This window comes from Corylus avellana, chromosome 4 (assembly GCF_965113065.1).
Source record: "Corylus avellana chromosome 4, dhCorAvel1.hap1.2, whole genome shotgun sequence".
Taxonomy (NCBI): Eukaryota; Viridiplantae; Streptophyta; class Magnoliopsida; order Fagales; family Betulaceae; genus Corylus; species Corylus avellana.
In genome coordinates this window covers 6,654,666-6,675,229 of record NC_142493.1, presented here as the reverse complement: position 1 = coordinate 6,675,229, position 20,564 = coordinate 6,654,666, and the positions used below count along the sequence as shown (strand labels likewise).

Genomic DNA, 20,564 nt, shown 5'->3' with positions numbered 1-20,564 from the left:
GTCCTATTCGGACGGGCCTTGTAGAATTTTAATTCCGACTCTATTTCGTTTTAATTTTAGGTTTAGGTTTGGGGGCCTATAAATACATGTTTTATAAGACCCTAGAACAGAACTTTTGATTATATATGAGTTTTGTTCGATAAAAAGCCTCAAAGTTGAGCGTTCTTCTGTTTTCCCTTCAAACCCTAGAGAATATCTAGCGTTTAGATAAGATTTATGAGATCCTTTGATAGTATCAAGATCTAGAAATACATATACGTTCGTTATTGCTGTTCTTCTTTGCAACCTACTAAGTCATGCTATATCACAAACCCACTAAAAAAAAAAAAAAAAAAAAATACAAGGACCCAACCCTATAACTAATTTGAGCATCATTGGTTCTCCCCTCAGTAGTAGAAGTATTAGCCAACCCCATGACACATTAGTAGAAGATTTCAAGGAGTTTATATCAATACCTAAATGTACACCGGGCCACCTTTGCGGATCCCATGGTTTGTTTGGATAAATGTCAAACTCCACGGCGACAAAAGGACTGTCCGTCGAGTTTAGACGCTGGTCATCCCTTGTAAGACCCATAGCACTGCCGCTGGTGTGAGCAGGAATTGTTGAACCCTGAGGTGCTAGGAAGAAGGCAAGCCCATCTCCATAATTAGTATTATTTTGAGAATCAATTACAAAGGAAAAATGAGTAGTAAAATCGATGAGGTTTTCGGATGCCTTGTCCCACTTGTGCATGCGACTGGAATAAGTGGCTCGACCTATAAGGTTCATTTTGACCCAGTTATTGTTGTCGGTGAGTTTGATGACTTGATCTTCAACGAAAGCTCTCTAACATCTTATATCAGGTTCGAAAGAACTGAAACTGGGGAAGTTGAAGTTGACACTGATAAATGAGAAGAAATTGGCAATCATTAGAGCACTCACAATGGAAGAGTCAAATTTTTATGCAAAATGACTACTCAAAACTCACTTTAACTAGTTTAACTAATGAATTTTTAAAGGCCTTCTACATCCGATTAGCTATATTTTTATCTATATCATTTAAATATTACTTTTTTTACTCTTTATTGATTCTATCTTTATTTCTTTTCTAAAATTCATATTTCACGTACTCTTTATTTTTTCAATGGTAATTCGTTTAGCACAATAATTTTTCAACCATTATTATTTTTCAAATAATCATTTTTGCAACTATAATATTTTTGAAATAGTTGTATTTTATAGTGGTTTCTGTATATTTTTATGCAAAATGGCTAATGAAAACCCATTTCATCTAATTTAGCTAATGAGTTTTAAAAGACACCATACATCTGATTATATATATATATATATATATATATATATATATATATATATATATATATATATATTTTTAATCTATATCATTTAAATTTTATTTAAATTTTAATTTTTTATAAGGATCGCAGTTTTCCTAAAGATCCTATTTTTTAACTTTTTGGAAAAAAGAGATGTGGAAAAAGAAATAGTAAGAGAAAATTTTGCGAAAAAAGAGACGTGGAAGAGAAATAGTAGGAGAAAATAAAATGGCTCCTGTGAATAGTGCCGGTACATGTAGCATTTTTTTTTTTTTTGCTAATCCAATAAAATATTCATTTTGCATTTTTTTCTCTTTTGTTAATCCAATGTGAGAGGTTTTTTAGAAATCTGATTAGCCACTTTAGATAGACGAGGCTTAGAAACTTTGGAAATGAGAAGTGTTTGATGTTGAGGATGTAAAAGGCCAATATTGGAACTTGGGTCTGAGAATAAATTATTGCAGATAATTCTAATATGAAAACCTATAAGTAAAGAGAAATGCTAGAATGCAATCAAAAGACCACATTTTCACCATCAAAGTCTACGTGGCAATAATATTAAAATGAAAAAACCAGGCTGGTTAACCCAAACTGGGTTGATCAGCCTCTTTATTAAAAAAAAAAAAGGTGAGGGAAAGATAATCAAAGAGAAAGAGAGAGGGACGAAGAGATGAGAGATTGAGAGAGAGTTACAGAGAAGGTGATGCAGCTTGACTAAGTGGAAGCGAGTAAAACAATACAAGAAGGAGGATAAATAATTCTTAGATCTTAGGTCTATCAAAGATCTGAGAATTCTTTTCAAAACTATAGAGTCTATCTAATGTTTTAAGGGAAAATATGAAGAAAACTCCTCTGAGTAATTCTTATTAAAAGAAAACTGATCAAATAACATAAATTGTCATTTCAAGAGGCTATAATCATATATTTATAGCCCCAAGACTCCTAGTACTAATAAAGGGTGGAATTAGGGCTCCAACAGCCATAATCCTAGCAAAACAAGTAAACTAAGTCGGTTTAAAGCAAATAACAGTGGAAAGTTAACATAAAATTCCCCGAGTGCGCTCCATCACAAGTATAATGTGATCGATCGCACTACAATGGACTTGTGCGCTCGAACATGCACTCGTTCGCAGGCTCGGTCGCAATTCCAGGGACTTGTGCACTCGATCATGTGCTCGATCACAGAGGCAAGGGGTATCGGTCACAGTTCCAGGGACTATCTTCTCCATATCAGGTGTGCTGCGCTCGATCGTAGTCAAAGTGTGATCGATCACAGTTCCAGGGACTACTTCCTTTGCTGCCCGAGTTTGGGATCTTGTCATCATCTTCTGGGGCGTCTTCACACATTCATCCATTTGGGTCTTCCTCATATACTCCCAGGCATTGTAGTCTACATCATCCTCTCCAGGATGAATAGAATTCGCCCTCGAATTCGCATCCTCCTCCGACGAATCTTCCATAAATGGCACAAGATGCTTGACATTGAAAACATCGGACGTCTTGATATGGCTGGGCAATTTCAGCTGATAAGCAATAGGGTTGATCTTTTTCACAATCTCCACCGGACCAATTGTGCAAGCCGCTAATTTATTGTACTCACCAATAGGAAATCTATCTTTGGTTAGCACTGCCCATACAAAATCACCTTCTTCAAATTCCAAAGCAACCGCTTCTTGTCCGCATCCGCCTTGTACTTTGTCGTGGATTCTTCTAGGTTCTTGATGGTTAATTTGTGGCCCTCTTGTATATGTGCAATAAGGTCCTCCACCTTGGCGTGTATTCGCTTGAAATCAGGGAGAGGGGCTAAATCCAGTGGTGCCCGTGGATTACTCCCATAGATAATGGTGAATGGACTAAGGCCGGTGCTCCGGTTGATGGATCGATTGTAGGCAAACTCAGCTTGGACAACTGCTGGTCCCATGACTTGAGGTGCTCACCCACTAAGCTTCTAAGCAATGCTCCCGATGACCGATTAACAACCTCCGTTTGCTCGTCCATTCGTGGATGGTAAGCGCTACTGAAATCAAGTCTCGTGTGAGATAACTGCCACAAGCACCACCAAAAGTGGCTAAGGAATCGCATGTCGCGGTCGGAAACTATGGACAATGGAAGGTAGTGGAGACGGTATACTTCTCAAAAATATAATTGCACCACGTTCAAGGCATCGGCAGTCTTTTTCCACGCAATAAAATGAACAATCTTAGAAAATCGATCAACTATTACAAAGATGGAATCATTACCTTTTTGGGTCTAAGGTAAACCCAACACAAAGTCCATGCTCATGTTAGTCCATGGACCCTCCGGAATAGGTAGTGGCATATATAAACCAACATTTGTAGCCGCTCCTTTTGATACTTTGCACACCCTACAACAGCACACCAACTTCTCCACCTCTTTTCTCATGCTTGGCCAATAAAACTTCTCTGTCACCAACTGGAAAGTTTTGTCCCGTCCCATGTGCCCTTCATTGTGGCACTCTTGAATAATCCACAACCAAAGACTACCCTCAAGGATGTATAGCTTAGTGCCCTAGACGAAGAACCCATTATGCAGCCCAAAATCACTCCGATTTCCCAACAACACATCATCAACAATAGGGTCAAAAAGAGGGTCAGTCGTTAAAGAATCCTTTAAAATGTCAAATCCAATTACCTCATTTGCCATAGTCGTCAAGAGTGTCGACTTCTGACTAAGGCGTCGGCCACTTTGTTCAAAACTCCCAACTTGTGTTTGATGGTGAAGGAGAATTGTTGTACATATGCAGCCCACTTTACATGCCAGGAGGAGAGTTTATTTTGACTATTGAGGTGCTTCAATGCCTCATGATTTGAGTACAAGATAAAATCATTGTAGGCAAGGTAGGAACTCCAATGCCTCAATGATTGCACCAATGCGTAAAACTCCACATTGTAGGTGCTATAGTTGAGCCTTGAGCCACTCAACTTTTCACTAAAGAATGCCACCAGTCTTCCACCTTGACTCAAAACCGCTCCAATGCCAACTTTGGAAGCGTCACAATGCAACTCAAATGGCAATTCAAAATTTGGAAGGACAAGTAGTGGGGCCGTCCTCAACTTGAGTTTAATCAACTCAAATACTTCGGTAGCCGCCTCATAATGTCTGCCAAATATTGCAAATTTTGACCCCTTAATTTACTTGTGTTAATCATTTAGCTGTGTTATTATCTAATGTTCTGTGTTAGTTTTGTATTTTTAGTATTTTGTAGGTCATTGAAGAAAAACTATTTTTCAGAAGAAAACATACTTTGAGAAGACTTAGATGATGTGGTTAAGCTTAACCAAATCCAATAAATGGTTAAATCGGATTAAAGATAAGATTGGATTAAGGTTCAGATTGGATAAAATTTTGGATTGGATTCAAATTCAAATTCTGAACACGTCTCAGTATTTTGACTATAACTTTTCGATCACATAATCGATTGAGGTGATTCAAGTGGTATTGGAAAGCTAACTCAAAATGATACAATTCATTGTGAAAGAGGATTTTCCCAATTCGGAAGTTTACTATTCCAAAATTGTCCCGCAATTAAAGAGTACAAGCCTGGACGAATTTTATCCGATTTCAACTTGTATAACCCTAAGTTTTAGGTCTATAAATAGGCAATTATCAGATTAGTTAGGGAGGCTACGAATTTCAAGATTGCAAAGGAGAAAGAAGAGAGTTTAAGGTTTTCCTAGCTTTTGGATCTCAACTTTGTGATTATTATTTGTAAGTATTCAATTTTACATTATGAATTCAATCAATCTTGTTTTGTTTTTCAATAACATGAGAGGCTAAACCTTCAACCGAGGTTGAAGATGAAGCCTCACTTATAATTAGCAACTTTGTTTCATGTATGTAATATTTCCCAATTTAATGGTTTAATTGCTCTATTGTTTTACTTCTAATCAATTGAATTGAATAATTCTTGGATATCTTTTGTGATTCAAGGATACACTTGATGATTTAAGATTATTCAATATAATTGATTGCTTGGTTTTCTTTATTAAAAATTGGATTTCCTCTGTGATTTATTCTCTGGATACAATTGAAGTTTTGATAAAGATTGGATATTTTCTTGTGATTTACGGATATAGTTAATGATTTGATTGAATATTGGATTTCTTTTGTAATTTGAGTTATGAATGGATACATGGGATCTTTTGATTAATTCTTTGAAGCAATAGTAAAACAAACTTAAGATTTATATGTGAGAACTTTGGGGAATATTATAAATCATGAAATTATGTTGTTATGAATTTGTGAGTGCGGATTTCGAAACCTTAGTGCTTCGTCATAAGATTTTAATTACTTTAAATTGCTCATGCTTTTGCTTTTTCATTCAAACAAAAAAATCTCTCAAAAATTTGGAACTAGATTAGGGTTTAATTAATTTAGATTTAAAATTGCTTTCAATAATACAATTCCCTGTGGGTTCGACCTCGCACTTGCAATCCATTAACTACAATTGATTCGTGCACTTGCGAGTTAAATAAATTTGCACAACAAGTTTTTAGCGCCATTGCCAAGGAATTTGTTTATTTTTTTGAAACCAATTTATTTATAGATTAGTTTTATTCTTCTAATAGTTATAATTAGGATTTTATTTTTCTGCAATTTGTTTTGTTTTATTCGTGTTACTAATAAAAAAAAAAAACAAAAAGATTTTTTTTTGTTGTTTTGTTGTTTTGTTGTTTTGTTTGTGTTACAACCCTGCTACGATTGAGCGCACTTGTGGCCAAGACAGCAACCGCAACAGTTCAGTAGATTTTAGCCAAAATATTTTGGTCCTTTTTCATGAGTTTTTAGTTTCTGTTTAAATTAATTTTTGCTTGCAATTGTGTTTAGTTAGTTTAATATAATATAATTTACTTCAATTCAATTTCAGTTTGTTAGTTTGTTAGTTTGTTAGTTCCTTTTTGCATGTTTGGTCGTAGATCTTTAAATTTGGAGTTAAACACTTTTGATCCCGATATTGAAAGAACGGCAAGAGAGAATCTACGATAGCCACCAAACTCACCCACCAATTCTCAAAGTTTCGAGTCTGATTCGGAAAAGTCTGTTAAGATGGGAGAACGAAATTAACCTAGATCCCTTAGGGAGCTGTTTGTACCCAATAAGACCAACACACCGTTGTGTATAGTGTTGCCAGCTACTCGCTTTGAGCTGAAACCGAGTACAATAGGTCACCTTCCTGCATTTAGAGGATTAGAGAATGAGGATCCATATGTTCATGTGAGAATTTTTTTGGAAATTTGCGACATTGTTAATACGCAAAATGCCCCAGCAGAAGCGGTGCGTCTTTGGTTATTCCCTCTGTCCCTACATGATAGGGCGAAATCCTGGCTACTCAACAATAGACCTGGATCTATCACTTCTTGGGATATGCTGCAAAGCAAATTTTATCACAAATTCTTCCCAATTTCCAAAATCAATAACCTTCATCTACAGATCAACAATTTCAGATAGAAAGAAGGGGAAAGATTCACCTATAGCTGGGAGAAGTTTGAAGAGCTTACTATAAAATGCCCACTCCACGGGTTTGAGAATGAGGTGCTTGATCAAATTTTCCATAGGGGACTAACACCAAGTGAGCGAAACTCACTTGAGACTATGAATGATAGAGAATTCTTAAGTATTACTAGGGATGAAGCCTATAAGACTTTGGACGAAATGGCTGAACGAGCACAACAATGGGATTTTCAAGATAGTTGGGACAGACAACAACCCGCTCACAAGACAGGAGGCATCTATGAGGTGAGGAATGATGCTAAATTAAGGGAGGAGTTCAAGGTTCTCAGGCATCAGTTTGACTATGGTCTTAAACAAACCAGTGAATGCAGCCGATACTTACCAAGTTGATGCATGCGGGTTATGTGATAGTCAAATGCACTTCACTCAAAACTGCCCAACTCTGTCAATAGAGTATCCAACTGAGCAAGTCAATGCCTTCAATGAGTACAGAAAACCCACAATTGGACTATTTTCTGAAACTTACAATCCAAGGTGGCAGAATCACCCCAATTTCTCTTGGAAGTAGAATCAGCCATTGAACCAGGGTGGTACCTCCACTCAAACTCAGAATCAATACCGGCCATCTCACAAAGATCAACCGCCTGCTTATCACTCTACCACTCGAGTGCCACAGCCTCCACCACAATCATCACTAGAAGACATGATGAAAACATTAATAGAAAAGTTGACCAGTCCAACTCCCAAGCTATACAAGAGCTTAAGAATTCCAACTCCCAAGCTATACAAGAGCTAAAAGGTTTTACCAATCAAGCTGTACAGGAGTTGAGGAATTCCAACATGGTTAATGGTAGAGACATACAAGAACTTAAGCAGGCCATGATCAAGGTAGAAGGACAAGTTGGCCAGATAGCAAATCAAGTGGGGGAAAGAGAAAGAGGGAAGTTCCCTAGTCAACCTGTGCCTAACCTAAAAGGGCAATTTGTGATTGGAAGTTCCTTTGCCTTTACACATGGTTAGGATCATGTACAAGCCATCACCACTTTGAGGTCAGGCAAACAAGTGGATAATCAAGTGGTCATGCCTGAAGAAGCCACTAAGGCTGCAGAAGAGAAGGAAAACCAGGACAAGCCTACGGAAGACACAGGACCAGACATTACCATTCCGATTGCTGAGGACCCTTCCAGAAAATATATACCCAAAGCTCCGTATCCAGAAAGACTGATAACGCCAAAGAAGAGCTCAAAGTTCGATGATATTTTGGAAGTGTTGAAGCAAGTGCAGATAAACATTTCATTCCTAAATACCATCCAACAAGTGCCTTCTTGTGCCAAATTTCTGAAGGATTTGGTCACCATCAAGAGAAAGACGAACATCCCCAAGAAAGCTTTCTTGACTGAGCAAGTCAGCTCTATCTTGCAATACAAGATGCCTGTAAAGTATAAGGACCCTGGATGTCCTACCATTGCTTACAAGATTGGTGACAATCGAGTTGAAAAAGCTTTGTATGATTTGGGGACCAGTGTAAATCTACTGCCATATTCAGTATATGTTCAGCTGGGATTGGGAGAGTTGAAATCCACTTCAATTACACTTCAATTGGCTGACAGATCTGTGAAGGTTCCAAGGGGAATTATTGAAGACGTGTTGATCAAAGTTGATAAGTTACCCTATGGACTTGATCGTCTTAGATACGGAGACGAAAAATGCAGAAATTCAAGTTCCAATCATATTAGGGCGTCCCTTTTTAGCTACGGCTAATGCTCTAATCCTCTGTAGAACTGGAGTCATGAAGATATCATTTGGAAACATGACAGTGGAGCTGAACATCTTTGATATTAGTAGGCAGCCATTTGAGTATGAAGAGGTCAGAAGCACATGCTTAATTGAGGAGATAGTAGAGAAAACTATCAATGAACTAGATATTGAAGACCCCTTGGGAGAATGCCTGATTGCAATGGGAAGTGACATGGAACTGGACACATTATTGGAACAAGCTAGCGCCTTGTTAGACTCAACTCCTGAGATAGAGACGGGGACTGTAGAAATTATTTTGACATCGTCCCCTGATCCATCTTCATTAGCAGCTGAGCCTGTCAAGCGGGAGTTGAAGCCTCTACTAGACACCTTGAAGTACAAGTATCTGGATCCTACAAAATCTCTGCCAGTGATCATTGCTGCCGACCTGGATAGTGATCAGAAACAAAAGCTGCTAGAGGTTTTGAGAGAGCATAAAGAAGCAATCGGGTGGTCAATAGATGATATTAAAGGAATCAGCCCTGCAGTAGTGATGCATAAGATTCATCTGGAAGAAAATACTAGAACTTCTCGCGAGCCATAGAGACGGTTGAATCCGGCCATACAAGAGGTAGTTCGAGCAGAGGTAATTAAACTTCTGGATGCGGGCATGATATACCCAATCTCTGATAGCAAATGGGTGAGTTCCATTCATGTGGTGCTGAATAAGGCAAGGATTACAGTCATCAAGAACAAGGAAAGTGAGTTGGTCCCAACTCGTGTGCAGTCAGGATGGAGAGTGTGCATTGACTACAGGAAGTTAAATGCCGTGACAAGAAAAGACCATTTTCGTCTACCTTTCATCGATCAAATGTTGGAGAAATTGGCAGACCATGAGTACTACTGTTTTCTTGATGGTTACTCTGGCTACAACCAAATTGCACTGGACCCCGAAGATCAAAAGAAGACTACCTTCACTTGTTCGTTCAGTATGTTTGCCTATCGATGTATGCCGTTTGGATTGTGCAATGCACCCGCCACTTTTTCAGCGGTGCATGATCAGCATCTTTTCAGATATGGTTGAACGTCACCTAGAGATCTTCATGGATGACTTCTCAGTCTTTGGTTCATCATTTGGGGAATGTCAATATCATCTCACATTGGTGCTAATACGATGTAAGGAGAAGAATCTGGTTCTGAATTGGAAAAAATGCCATTTTATGGTAAAACAATGAATTGTTTTGGGGCATGTAATTTCCCACAAAGGTATCGAGGTTGACAGAGTTAAGGTTGATCTGATCTTTAACCTTCCGCCCCTGTGGACAGTGAAGGAGATTCGGTCATTTCTGGGACATTCTGGATTCTATAGAAGATTCATCAAGGACTTCAGCAAGATAGCAAGACCTCTATGTAATCTACTGGCCAAAGATGTTCCTTTTGATTTCAATGACAAGTGCCAGACAGGCTTTGAGATTTTGAAGAAGACCTTAACTTCTACACCAATCATTCATCCACCTAATTGGGGGGTTCCATTCTAGATAATGTGTGATCCTCCGATTATGCTGTGGGAGCCATTTTGGGTCAGCAAGTAGAGAAGATTCTGCATGTCATATACTATGCCAGCAAGACTCTGAATGATGCACAACTCAACTACTCTACTACTGAAATGTAGTTGTTAGATGTAGTGTTTACTCTGGATAAGTTTAGATCTGACTTGGTAGGGTCTAAAGTCTTAGTCTACTCGGATCATGCTGTGCTAAAATATCTATTGTCAAAGAAAGATGCTAAAGCTCATCTCATCCGGTGGATTTTGTTGCTGCAAGAGTTTGATATTGAAATTCGGGACAAGAAGGGTTCCGAGAATATGGTAGCTGACCATCTATCTAGGCTAGTTGTGGACTTCAATGAAAATGTTGTGGCGATTGCTGAGACATTCCCTGATGAACAACTTATGCACATCTCTCAAAATCCTGCACCATGGTTCGCAGACATAGTGAACTACCTTGTCACTGCCCAAATGCCATCACATTGGACCAGGCAAGACAAATCAAAATTCTTGGCTGGGGTGAAGTACTTCTTTTGGGATGATCCTTACCTGTTCAAATACTGCCCAGATCAGATTATAAGGAGATGCATTCCTGAAAATGACCAGCAAAATGTCCTATCTTTTTGCCATGATCATGCATGTGGAGGGCACTTTAGTTCTAAAAAGACCGCGGCGAAGATTCTTCAAAGTGGATTCTATTGGCCCTCCATTTTTCATGATGCCCATGCCTACTGTTCAGCCTATGATAGATGCCAGAAGTTGGGGAGCATTGGAAGAAGGAATATGATGCCACTGAACCCGATCCTTATTGTGGAACTGTTTGATGTTTGGGGCATTGATTTCATGGGTCCCTTCCCTAATTCTTATGGGTATCTTTTCATCCTTGTGGCGGTGGATTATGTTTCCAAGTGGGTGGAGGCTATTGCCTGCAAGACCAATGATCACAGAGTTGCGTTGCAAGTTTTGAAGGAAAATGTATTCGCACGTTTTGGGCCACCACATGCCATCATCAGTGATGGGGGGAAGCATTTCTACAACCGATATTTTGAGCAACTCATGAAGAAGTATGGTATTACTTATAAAGTTGCAACTCCTTACCATCGTCAAACAAGTGAGCAAGTGGAGATATCCAACAGAGAAATCAAGAGGATATTAGAAAAGATGGTGAACTCGATGAGGAAGGACTGGTCTCTTCGACTCAATAACGTTCTGTGGGCATGCCAGACTGCATTCAAGACTCCAATTGGCATGTCTCCCTTCCGACTCGTGTATGGCAAGGCTTGTCACCTCCTTGTGGAATTAGAGCATCGGGCTTATTGGGCTATAAAGCAGCTGAATTTCAATCTCTCCAAGGCTGGTGAGCAAAGGAAGCTACAACTAGATGAATTAGAAGAATTGAGGAATGATGCCTACAATTGTGCCAAGGTATACAAAGATCAAATGAAGAAGATCCATGACCAAAACATTTTGAGAAGATCATTTGAAGTTGGTCAGAAAGTACTCCTTTACAACTCACGTCTGCATCTGTTTCCAGGAAAGCTCAAATCCTGATGGACTGGACCATTCATAGTGCGTGTAGTTTCTACTCATGGAGCCATCGAAATCGAGGATCCAAAGAATGGAAGTACTCTCAAGGTCAATGGTCAGCGGTTGAAGCCGTTCTTCGAACTGGAAATTTCTGAGAGTGAGGAATTGCCTTTGGAAGATCCTATGTCATCTACTTAATCATCAGCGGTGAAAAGTCTGGCTGAAGACTGTAAACTTAGCGCTTATGGGAGGATGGGAGTTGTCACGAGTAAGTTTGGGGGTCGTCTCTTTGCTCACTTTGGTTCCTTATACCTCTTGGTATTGTAGTTTTGCCTACATTGAGGACAATGCGTGATTCAACTTTGGGGGTATGGAAAAACATTTTGTCTGTTTATTTTTGTGCTTATTTGTATTGTTTAATAATAAATAAAAAAATAAATAAAATAAAAAAACTTGTGCTATGTTGTTGTCAAGTTTGAGTTAAACTATAACTGTGATTTGCATTTCATTAGCTCGCTTAAAGGGTTGACCACATTATCATGTCATTAGGAGTCTGAGTCCCTTGACTTAAATTTGGATAAAAGAGATTTCACTTGTTTTAAGATAAAATTTTATGAGCACATTAGCATGTTTTCTGTGAAGTATGATGTTTGAGTTTAAGCTTGTTCTCTTTGAGATTTGTTGAATGACCTATTGATGAATAACCATTGGCTTGCAAGATATATAAAACATAAAAGAAAAAAAAATAAAAAAGAGAAGGGAAAAGAAAAGAAAAATCATGTTGAGTTTTTCACTGAGTAACCGGACTTCTTGCCTCATTAAGCATTTAGTACTCATGTCAAAAGGTGTGAAATTCAGTATTGATTTAAGATATGGCTAGTCTGGCTTTAAGCCTTTTTGACTTAAGTTAATAAGCCCTTAGGGATGTTCTACATCTAGTGCCCTAAAGCCACTTGGCTTGGGAGTCATTGGCCTAACACTTGTTATATGGGTCAATTAGAAAGCTTAAGGGAGTTAGACATTGCAGAGCCTGTAAAAAACAAAAAAAAAAAAAAAAAAACCAAAAAGAAAAAAAAAAGGAAAAAAATGCATATCTTGCCTTGGTTGTTTCATTTGATAGAGATTTTTACAAATTTTATAGAACTTGTCTTGAGTTTAAGCTGAAAGCTTCATGATTGTATGCTAATTATACTTCACACATTTCAGAACATATGAGGTCTTAATTGTCCATTTATGAGTGATATGATTCTGGATTTCCATTTGATTCTGATGATGGTGTTTGTCTTTTTAAGTTTGCTCATGAATAAGAACCATGGTTTATCTGAAATTTCTTTCTTGATAACAATATAGTGGTACAATGTTTGTGGGTATCATTCCTGTTAAGCCCTCACGAGACTTCACTCGTCCACTAGGGATACCTAGGGGTTTAAAAGGCTTGTTGCATATGCTAAATGCAATCGTTTCTCCCACGAAAGAGGATTTATGTTTTGTTTTGTTTTGTTTTCATTTTATTTTCCGTTTTGTTTTTCTAAGGGACTAGCAAAAGTTAAGTTTGGGGGTGTTTGATGTGTGCCAAATATTGCAGATTTGGACCCCTTAATTTACTTGTGTTAATCCTTTAGCTGTGTTATTATCTAATGTTCTGTGTTAGTTTTGTGTTTTTAGTATTTTGTAGGTCATTGAAGAAAAAATACTTTTTAGAAGAAAACATACTTTGAGAAGACCTAGATGATGTGCCAAACGTTTTGTTTTGCAAGATATATAAAAAATAAAAAAAAATAAAAATAAAAAAGAGAAGGGAAAACAAAAGAAAAATCATGTTGAGTTTTTCACTGAGTAACCGGACTTCTTGCCTCATTAAGCATTTAGTACTCATGTCAAAAGGTGTGAAATTCAGTATTGATTTAAGATATGGCTAGTCTGACTTTGTAGCCTTTTTGACTTAAATTAATAAGCCCTTAGGGATGTTCTACATCTAGTGCCCTAAAGCCACTTGGCTTGGGAGTCATTAGCCTAACACTTGTTATATGGGTCAATTAGAAAGCTTAAGGGAGTTAGACATTGCAGAGCCTGTAAAAAACAAAAACAAAAAACAAAAAAAAAAGAAAAAAAAAGGAAAAAAAATGCATATCTTGCCTTGGTTGTTTCATTTGATAAAGATTTATACAAATTTTATAGAACTTGTCTTGAGTTTAAGCTGAAAGCTTCATGATTGTATGCTAATTATACTTCACACATTTCAGAACATATGAGGTCTTAATTGTTCATTTATGAGTGATGTGATTCTGGATTTCCATTTGATTCTGATGATGGTATTTGTTTTTTTAAGTTTGCTCATGAATAAGAACCATGGTTTATGTGAAATTTCTTTCTTGATAACAACACAGTGCTACAATGTTTGTGGGTATCATTCCTATTAAGCCCTCACGAGACTTCACTCGTCCACTAGGGATGCCTAGGGGTTTAAAAGGCTTGTTGCATATGCTAAATGCAATCGTTTCTCCCACGAAAGAGGATTTATGTTTTGTTTTGTTTTGTTTTCGTTTTATTTTTCGTTTTGTTTTGCTAAGGGACTAGCAAAAGTTAAGTTTGGGGGTGTTTGATGTGTGCCAAATATTGCAGATTTGGATCCCTTAATTTACTTGTGTTAATCCTTTAACTGTGTTATTATCTAATGTTCTGTGTTAGTTTTGTGTTTTTAGTATTTTGTAGGTCATTGAAGAAAAAAAACTTTTTAGAAGAAAACATACTTTGAGAAGACCTAAATGATGTGGTTAAGCTTAACCAAATCCAAGAAATGGTTAAATCGGATTAAAGATAAGATTCGATTAAAGTTCAAATTTGATAAAATTTCGGATTTGATTCAAATTCAGATTCTGAACATGTCCCAGTATTTTGACTATAACTTTTCGTTCACATATTCGATTGAGGTGATTGAAGTGGCACTGGAAAGCTAACTCAAAATACTACAATTCATTAGGAAATAGGATTTTCCTAATTTGGAGGTTTACTATTCCAAAATCGTCTCACAATTAAAGAGTACAAACCTGGACGAATTTTATCCGATTCAACTTGTATAACCCTAAGTTTTAGGTCTATAAATAGGCAAATATCAGATTAGTTAGAGAGGCTACGAATTTCAAGATTGCAGAGGAGAAAGAAGAGAGTTTAAGGTTTTCCAAGCTTTTGGATCTCAACTTTGTGATTATTATTTGTAAGTACTCAATTTTACATTATGAATTCAATCAATCTTGTTTTGTCTTTCAATAACATTAGAGTCTAAACCTTCAACTAATGTTGAAGATGGAGCCTCACTTATGATTAGCAACTTTGTTTCATGTATGTAATATTTCCCAATTTAATGGTTTAATTGCTCTATTGTTTTACTTCTAATCAATTTGATTGAATAATTCTTTGATATCTTTTGTGATTCAAGGATACACTTGATGATTTAAGATTATTCAATACAATTGATTGCTTGGATTTCTTTGTTAAAAATTGGATTTCCCCTGTGATTTATTCTCTAGATACAATTGATGTTTTGATAAAGATTGGATATTTTCTTATGATTTACGGATACAATTAATGATTTAATCGAATATTGGATTTCTTTTGTGATTTGGGTTATGAATGGATACATGAGATCTTTTGATTAATTCTTTGAAGCAATAGTACAACAAACTTAAGATTTATATGTGAGAACTTTGGGGAATATTATAGATCATGAAATTATGTTGTTTTGAATTTGTGAGTGCGGATTCCGAAACCTTAGTGCTTTGTCATAAGATTTTAATCACTTTAAATTGCTCATGCTTTTACTTTTTCATTCAAACAAAAAAATCTCTCAAAAATTTGGAACTAGATTAGGGTTTAATTAATTTAGATTTAAAATTGCTTTCAAGAATACAATACCTTGTGGGTTCGTCCTCGCACTTGCAATCCATTAACTACAATTGATTCGTGCACTTGCGAGTTAAATAAATTTGCACAATAGTGGATGAAGCAAAACCATGAGCAATTTAAACTGATTGAAATCTTATGACAAAGCACTAAGGTTTCGGAATCCGTACTCACAAATTCAAAACAACATAATTTCATGATGTATAATATTCCCCAAAGTTCTCACATATAAATCTTAAGTTTGTTTTACTATTGCTTCAAAGAATTAATCAAAAGATCTCATGTATCCATTCATAACCCAAATCACAAAAGAAATCCAATATTCGATTAAATCATTAATTGTATCCGTAAATCACAAGAAAATATCCAATCTTTATCAAAACATCAATTGTATCTAGAGAATAAATCACAGGGGAAATCCAATTTTTAACAAAGAAATCCAAGCAATCAATTGTATTGAATAATCTTAAATCATCAAGTGTATCCTTGAATCACAAAAGATATCCAAACATTATTCAATCCAATTGATTAGAAGTAAAACAATAGTGCAATTAAACCATTAAATTGGAAAATATTACATACATGAAACAAAGTTGCTAATCATAAGTGAGGTTTCATCTTCAACCTTAGTTGAAGGTTTAGCCTCTCGTGTTATTGAAAGACAAAACAAGATTGATTGAATTCATAATATAAAATTGAGTACTTACAAATAATAATCACAAAGTTGAGATCCAAAAGTTAGGAAAACCTTAAACTCTCTTCTTTCTCCTCTGCAATCTTGAAATTTGTAGCCTCCTCAACTAATCTGATAATTCTCTATTTATAGACCTAAAATTTAGGGTTTTACAAGTTGAAATCGGTTAAAATTCGTCCAGGTTTGTTCCCTTTTATTGCGGGACGATTTTGGAATAGTAAATGTTCGAATTAGGAAAATCCTATTTAGAATTATAAATTGTAATATCTTGACTTAGCTTTCCAATGCCTCTTGAATCACCTCAATCGGATATGTGAATGAAAAGTTATGGTCAAAATACTGAGACGTATTCGGAATCTGAATTTGAATTTAATCCGAAATTTTATCCAATTTGAACTTTAATCCAATCTTATCTTTAATCCGATTTAACTATTTCTTGGATATGGTTAAACTTAACCACATCATCTAGGTCTTCTCAAAGTATGTTTTGTTCCGAAAAGTAGTTTTTCTCCAATGACCTACGAAATACTAAAAACACAAAACTAACACAAAACATTAGATAATAGCACAGCTAAAGGATTAACACAAGTAAATTAAGGGGTCAAAATATGCAATATTTGGCACACATCAAACACCCCCAAACTTAACTTTTGCTAGTCCCTTAGCAAAACAAAATGAAAAATAAAATGAAAACAAAACGTAAATCCTCTTTCTTGGGAGAAACGATTGCATTTAGTATATGTAACAAGCCTTTTAAAACCCTAGGCATCCCTAATGGACGAGTGAAGTTTCGTGAGGGCTTAATAGGAATGATACCCACAAACATTGTAACACTATGTGGTTTAACAAGAAAGAAGTTTCACACAAACTATGGTTCTTATTCATGAGAAAGCTTAAAAAGACAAACACTATCATCACAGTCAATAGGAAATCCAAAATCAATTCACTCATAAATGGACAATTTAGACCTTATATGTTTTGAAAAGTGTAAAGTGCAATTAGCATACAATCATGAAGCTTTCTGTTTAAACTCAAGACAAGTTCCATAGAATTTGTAAAAATCTCTATCAAATGAAACAACTAAGGCAAGATATGCATTTTTTTTTGTTTTTTTTTTTACAGGCTCTGCAATGTCTAACTCCCTCAAGCTTTCTAATTGACTCATATAACAAGTGTTAGGCTTATGACTTCCAATCCAGATGGCTTTAGGGCACTAGACGTAGAACATCCCTAAGGGCTTATTCACTTAAGTCAAAAAGGCTACGAAGTCAGATTAGCCATATCATAAATCAACACTGAACTTCATACCTTTTGACACGAACACTCAATGCTTAATAAGGCAAGAGGCCTAGTTACTTAGTGAAAAACTCAACATGATCTTTCTTTTCTTTCTCCTTCTTTTATTTATTTATTTTATATCTTACAAGCCAATGGTTATTCATCAATATGTCATCCAACAAATCTCAAAGAGAACAAGCTTAAGCTCAAACATTATACCTCACAGAAAACATGCTAATGTGCTCATAAAAATTTATCTCAAAGCAAGTGAAATCTCTTTTACCCAAAAATAAGTCAAAGGACTCAAAATCTTAATGACATAATGATGTGTTCAACCCTTTAAGCGAGCTAATGAAATGCAAATCACAGTTACAGTTTAACTCAAACTTGACAACAACATTGCACAATTTTTTTTAATTTTTGTTTTTAATTAAACAATACAAATAAGCACAAAAATAAACAGACAAAATGTTTTTCCATACCCCCAAACTTGAATCACACATTGTCCTCAATGTAGGCAGAAATACAATACCAAGAAGAATAAGGAACCAGACTGAGCAAAGAGACGACCCTCAAACTTACTCGTGACAACACCCATCCTGAAAAACACAAAAATAAAACAAAAATGAACATAAATGAAACAACACAAAAAAGGACTAAAAATACCAAAGAAAAAGGAATGCCTCTCATAAGCGCTAAGTTTACAGTCTTCAGCCAGACTTTTCACCGCTGATGATTAAGTAGATGACGTAGGATCTTCCAAAGGCAATTCCTCACTCCCCGAAATTTCCAGTTCCAAGAACGGCTTCAACCGCTGACCATTGACCTTGAGAGTACTTCCATTCTTAGGATCCTCGATTTCGATGGCTCCATGAGTAGAAACTACACTCACTATGTATGGTCTAGTCCATTGGGATTTGAGCTTTCCTGGAAACAGATGGAGACATGAGTTGTAAAGAAGGACTTTCTGACCAACTTCAAATGATCTTCTCAAAATGTTTTGGTCATGAATCTTCTTCATCTGAGCTTTGTATAGCTTGGCACAGTTGTAGGCATCATTCCTCAATTCTTCTAATTCATCTAGCTATAGCTTCCTTTGATCACCAGCCTTGGTGAGACTGAAATTTAGCTGCTTTATAGCCCAATAAGCCCGGTGCTCTAATTCCACAGGGAGGTGACAAGCCTTGCCATACACGAGTCGGTAGGGAAACATGCCAATTGGAGTCTTGAATGCTGTCCGATATGCCCACAAAGCGTTATTGAGTCGAAGAGACCAGTCCTTCCTCGTCGGGTTCACCGTCTTTTCTAATATCCTCTTGATTTCTCTGTTGGATATCTCAACTTGCCCACTTGTCTGAGGATGGTAGGGAGTTGGAACTTTATGAGTAATACCATACTTCTTCATGAGTTGCTCAAAATATCGATTGCAGAAATGCTTCCCCCCATCACTGATGATGGCACGTGGTGTCCCAAAACATGCGAGCACATTTTCCTTCAAAAATTGCAACATGACTCTGTGATCATTAGTCTTGCAGGCAATGGCCTCCACCCACTTGAAAACATAATCCACCGCCACAAGTATGAAAAGATACCCATAAGAATTAGGGAAGGGCCCCATGAAATCAATGCCCCAAACATCAAATAGCTCCACAATAAGGATCGGGTTTAGCGGCATCATATTCCTTCTTCCAATGCTCCCCAACTTTTGGCATCTATCACAAGCTGAACAATAGGTATGGGCATCACGAAACATGGAGGGCCAATAGAATCCACTTTGAAGAATCTTCGCCGTAGTCTTTTTAGAATTGAAGTGGCCTCCACATGCATGATCATGGCAAAAAGATAGGACATTTTGCTGGTCATTTTCAGGAATGCATCTCCTTATAATCTGATCTGGGCAGTATTTGAACAGGTAAGGATCATCCTAAAAGAAGTACTTTGCCCTAGCCAAGAATTTTGATCTGTCTTGCCTGGTCCAATGTGATGGCATCTGGATAGTGACAAGGTAGTTGTCTGCAAACCATGGTGCAGGAGTTTGAAAGATGTGCATAAGTTGTTCATCAGGGAATGTCTCAGCAATCGGCACAGCATTTTTAGTGAAGTCCACAACCAGCCTAGATAGATGGTCAGCTACCACATTCTCGTAACCCTTCTTGTTTCGAATTTCAATATCAAACTCTTGTAGCAATAGAATCCACCGGATGAGACGAGATTTAGCATCTTTCTTTGACAATAGATATTTCAGTGCAGCATGATCCGAGTAGACTAAGACTTTAGACCCTAGCAAGTAAGATCTAAATTTATCCAGAGCAAACACTATAGCTAGCAACTCATTTTCAGTAGTGGAGTAGTTGAGTTGTGCATCATTTAGAGTCTTACTGGCATAGTATATGACATGCAGAATCTTCTCTACTCGCTGACCCATAACAGCTCCCACATCATAATCAGAGGCATCACACATTATCTCAGATGGAACCCCCCAATTAGGTGGCTGAATGATTGGTTTAGAAGTTGAGGTCTTCTTCAAAATCTTAAAGGCTGCCTGGCACTTGTCATTGAAATCAAAAGGAACATCTTTTGCTAGTAGATTACATAGAGGTCTTGCTATCTTGCTGAAGTCCTTGATGAATCTTCTGTAGAACCCAGCATGTCCCTAAAATGACTGAATTTCCTTAACTGTCCATGGGGATGGAAGGTTAGAGATCAGATCAACCTTAGCTCTGTCAACCTCGATACCTTTGTGGGAAATTACATGCCCTAAAACAGATCCTTGTTTCACCATGAAGTGGCATTTTTCAAAATTCAGAACCAAATTCTTCTCCTTGCACCGTACCAGCACCAATGTGAGATGATGTAAACATTCCCCAAATGATGAACCAAAGACTGAGAAGTCATCCATGAAGATCTCCAGGTGACGTTCAACCATATCTGAAAAGATGCTGATCATGCATCTCTGAAAAGTGGCGGGTGCATTGCACAATCCAAACTGCATACGACGATAGGCAAACGTACGGAATGGACAAGTGAAAGTAGTCTTCTCTTGATCTTTGGGGTCTAGTAGAATTTGGTTGTAGCCAGAGTAACCATCAAGGAA

The 20,564-nt window shown here is 37.0% G+C and overlaps 1 pseudogene; it reads right to left on the bottom strand.

Annotated features, from left to right (window-relative positions):
* Positions 1 to 235: 235 nt before the first annotated feature.
* The window catches only part of LOC148586206 (lectin beta-1 and beta-2 chains-like), a 45,341-nt pseudogene continuing 25,012 nt past the window's right edge, over positions 236 to 20,564 (bottom strand).